At 33.0% G+C, this 4,987-nt stretch overlaps 1 pseudogene; it reads left to right on the forward strand.

The window, feature by feature from the left end:
• LOC108663247 lies at nt 1,774-2,462 on the forward strand (annotated as a pseudogene).

Consider the following 4,987-nt stretch of genomic DNA (forward strand, 5'->3'; position numbering starts at 1 on the left):
CCCTTATACTCATACCATTCTCCAATTTGTCAAATTTGATCTAAATTCTCTCAAAATCTCAAATTTTGTCCGTGGGTGGCAAATTACGATTTTGGCCCCTACACTCCAAAAATCACCAGAATTAAACTTTTTCACTTTCTATCATTAAATTATACTCCAAATAGTTAATCTTGATCAAAAATTTCACTCCATGATCAAATTATTATTTTAGGTGACAAAATGACGATTTTGCCCTTGAATATCAAAATTTCTAATTTTACCCCAAATGAACCCTCGAACTCCGAACAATCATTTTTAGTCATTCCTAGACTATAAAATATTAAATTTCATCCTACAATTTCTATTTGAACTAGTTCGAGGTTAAATCAATTTAAGTGTACCGTTAGGTACAATATTGGGTTTTGTCTATTCTTAGGTGCTTTTCTAGCGTAATAACATGCTACTCAATGCATGTATGTCATAACATGTATTTATAGGGTCAGGTTTTACAAACATGCTTGTAGATGAGTAGGTAGTAATATTTTTATGTGTTATTGCTCATCATCTTAAAAATCGAGTTATTAGACAAAATTTTAGAAGGTCAGGTGAGACAATTAGTCGGCACTTTAACAAGGTGTTAAATGTAGTGATGAAGTTACAAGATCATTTGCTTAAAAAACCGAAGCCCATTCCAACAAATTCTACAAACAATCGGCGGAAGTGGTTTAAAGTAAATTAATCATCTTGTTAATTTTATAACTATACATACAAGGTAGCAATAATTTTTTCTAATAAAAGTTAATTCCATTTAAATTGTAAAATTGTTTAGGTGCTCTAAATGAGACATATATAAAGGTTAAGGTACCAAGTGCGGATAAGCCTAGATATCGAACTCGTAAGGGTGACATTGCAACAAATATGTTAGGTGTATGTACACCTAATATGCAATTTACCTATGTTCTTCCTAGTTGGGAAGGATCAGTAGCTGATGGTAGAGTTCTTCGAGATGCAATCTCTATGAGACATGGACTTAAAGTGCCTCATGGTAAGTTTTTTTAAGATAATAAGAAGCATAAGGATTTTCACTATAATATTATATCAACTAAATAAATAACTTAGTAATTAATTTTTTTTATATAGGTTGTTATTACCTAGTTGATGCGGGATATACAAATTGTGAGGGCTTTCTTACACCTTTTAAGGGTCAAAGGTATCATTTGAATAAATGACGTCAAGGTCATCAACCAACGACTCTTGAAGAATTTTTTAATATGAAACACGCAGCTGCTCGCAATTCCTTAGAAGTCCATCGTTTTATCCAATTAGGATACATAAACGGATTATTATAGCTTGTTGTTTGCTTCACAATTCTATTAGGAGAGAGATGACATTTGACCCTATTGAAGATGAAGTGGGTGTATATCTTCATAATAACACAACACTTGAGGAGGAAGATGCAATAGGTGCTATTAACCACACTAATGCTTGGACTAATTGTAGAATGCAATTAGCAAATGAACTGTTCACTGAATGACAAACATCTAGGTAGAATCAAAATTGAAGGTGAAATTTGTTTTTGTGTAGGTTTTTGTTGGATAAGTTGCTCATAGGATAGTGTTGGGAGGCTTAGGTAGACTTGATAAGTAATCTTTGTTATTGTTCATTGCTTTTAATGGTATACTTTTTATCATGTGGATAAACTTTGGTATTTTTAATTAATTAAGATGTTTATGTTTCATTTATCACTATGATAATTTATTTGATAAATAAAATTTTACTTTTTGATAGTAAAGAATGTCTTCATCTTCAACCATTCCTTCTCAAACTTCAAAAAAAAGAACAAAAAGAAAGTGGATCCACAATGAAGATGTTGTACTAATATCATGTTTGGTTGATCTGCACAATAAGGGATCATATAATGTAGACACCGGTTTCAAATGTGGTTATTTGTTAAAGCTTGAATGAATGATTGCAAAAAGTTTGCCAAATGTGAACTTGAAGGCCAAACCTCACATAGAATCGAAGATTAAGACCTTGAAGAAAGAATGGACAATTATATATGATATGGTACAACGGAGAGGTACTAGTGGATTTGGTTAGAATCATGAAAGGAATATGGTTATTCTAAAGATCCTGTATGGGATTCTTATATAAGTGTAAGCATGTTGTTTAAATTTTTTCCATATTTGTATTTATTTTCTTATCAATTATTATACCTAATAATATTATTTATTTACTTTGATTAAAGTCACAAAGATGCTGCTCAGTTCAGAAAAAGGAGTTTTCCTTTTTTTAATGAGTTGTCTGATATTTATGCTAAAGATTGAGCAACAGGACAAGATGCTCAAACTCCTGCAGATGTCCTAGATGAAATTGAAGAAGATGTTGCTCATGGGATAGATGAAGATTCTGCATGTGAATATGTAATTGGTTTGGATGATGTGGATATCTCTGCGACCCAACCTCAATTATCAGTTGGTTGAAAAAATCAAAATTCTACAACAAGTAAGAAGCGAAGGATTAATGACTCGAGTGAAGTGGATGGGTTTGAAAAATTTATGGATGCTGCCATTTTATTGAGTGAGAAATTAGAAAATATTGGAAATTCATTGAGCCATGCTTTGGGGACTAAAGTACTTGTGCATCAAAAAAATCTTCAAGATTTGAATAGTGCATTACGTGAGGTTGTGGGTTTGATAGAGGATGAAATTGATGAGGCATCTTACAAACTTACTAATATTCTATCCCAAATGACTTACTTTTTTACTCTTTCCTTTAGCACCAGACTTGGATGGTTGAGAAATAATATCTCAGGACCTTAATGTTAAAATATTTTGATCTTTCAAGACTTTGTCGTTAATTGTTGAGAACTTACAAACTCGTTATTAGTTGGTTTGTTCTTCTAGAACAACAATATTACTAAGGATATTTGCATTCTTCAATATTATTATGAATGTTTGTGTTCTTGAATATTGTTATGGATATTTGTGTTCTTCATTAATATCTTCATCAATCTCATATCATTATAAATGAGGTTTTTGTAAATTGTGATCTATATGATGCCTTAGAATATTTATTGAATTATTATTTTTTTCTCCCTTGTTATTAAACAAAACAAAATTAAAGAGCATGTATTATTAAAAAAATATTATTAAATTATTTTTGTATTATGGTAAAAAATATTACTTATTTATAATAAAGAGTATTTTTTTCTCATCATAGTATTTTTGTTTTTTAATTAAAAAATTTTTAAATTTTAATAAAGGGTATTTTATCATTTACCTATTATTCTTTAACTATTCTTAAAATTATTCCTGCCAACCAAATATTGGAATAAGTAATAATATAAGTTTCCATCCTATTCTAATCCCATAAACCAATCTACATAATAGTTATTCTTTCCCTATTCTATTCCCTTGGAACAGTTATTCTATTCCTATTATATTTTTTCTAGTGAACCAAACATGTTGTCAAAGTTTTAATCAAAATTTCAAGTGGATCCATTAGTTTTTGAAATGAACACTCCGCCCCAAGAATGCAAACACCGTTGATAGAGATTATGAAAAGACTAAAATGCCCTTTTTTTCTTTGTTAATTTAAAAAATTAGTATTATATTTTTTAAAAGAATAAAAAAAATAGGGAGCATTGACCAAGACAAGGAAACACCGGTCGGTGCTCCCAAGGAAGGGGAGCACCAGATCGGTGGTCCCAAGCTCTTAGGGAGTTTTTTTAAATTAATAAAATTATATAATAGTAATTTTAAAAATTAATTAAGAGTAAAATTATCTTTTTAACCTTGCCATGTCATCAAGTTGATAAAAACACTAACGATTGATTAACGGCTAGATCTACGTATCCAACAAAATATTTTTTTTGGGGTGGAATATTTATTTTGAAAACTAATGAACCTTCATGTAATTTCTATCAAAATTTAAGGGGGTAAAGGTATTTTACTCAAATATTTTCTATTATTTTGATCAATTTATAAAAGAATATTTTTTAGTATTAACTATTTTAAAAAATTTCTTCATCTCAAAATATTTTTTGAGAAAAATATTTAGAAACATTATAATCTGATAAACTAATACCTTTTTACTAATTTTAACCAATAAAAAATTTACTACACAATTCCAAGTTCTCAAAATTCAAGCAACCATTCTTAAGCATAACAAAGTAGAGTTAAAGGCTTTAAGCATGAGCAGGATTTGTAGACACTAAATTATAAACAAAAAAAAAAATGATGAATGAATTAAAAAATATATATATAAAATTAAAAAAAAAATTAAAAAATGATGAAAAAATGAAAAAAGAAAGGAGAGAGGTACGACTGGCAGGGTGCGGACGCACCCTGCCAGGCACCTCTCTCACCTGCCAGACGCGAAAAATTCGCGTCTGGCAGGGTAGTGGAACTCGCCCCCTGATGCCCAAGGACAAGGCAATGGAGCGTGCCCCCTCCAGAGCCCAGGAATCGGGTATAAAAGGGAGGGGGCACTGTAGCATTTGGGGAGCAGGAGGAACCTGCAACAAAAAATCCTGGCAGCCAAGAAATCACAACAAGAAAATCCCTAAGTTCTCTAGCAGCAAAAAAAATCCACGAAAAAAATCGAAGAGATATATCCAAAAAAAATAACCGAAAAGGAGAAAACGTGTTCAGTGAGAGTGAAAAGGGGAGTCCGGCCAGAGAGGATCGATTGCGGCTGAGGGTTTGTCGCCGGTTGGGGAGAGCCGACTTTAGCGACGCCGCAAGGAGGAGCTCGCCGGCGTGAGAAGGAACCAGACCGTCGCGCCACCAGATCTGTTGCCGGTTGGGGAGAGCCGACTTTAGCGACGCCGCAAGGAGGAGTTCGCCGGCGTGAGAAGGGACCAGACCATCGCGCCACCAGATCTGTCAACGTTGGAAGGAAGAGCCGACTTGACCGACGCCGCAAGGAGGAGTTCGCCGGCGCGAGAAGGAGCCCGACCATCGCGCCACCAGATCTGTCGACGCTGGAAGGAAGAGCCGATCCA

The sequence above is a fragment of the Theobroma cacao genome, chromosome 9, assembly GCF_000208745.1.
Source record: "Theobroma cacao cultivar B97-61/B2 chromosome 9, Criollo_cocoa_genome_V2, whole genome shotgun sequence".
Classification (NCBI taxonomy): Eukaryota; Viridiplantae; Streptophyta; class Magnoliopsida; order Malvales; family Malvaceae; genus Theobroma; species Theobroma cacao.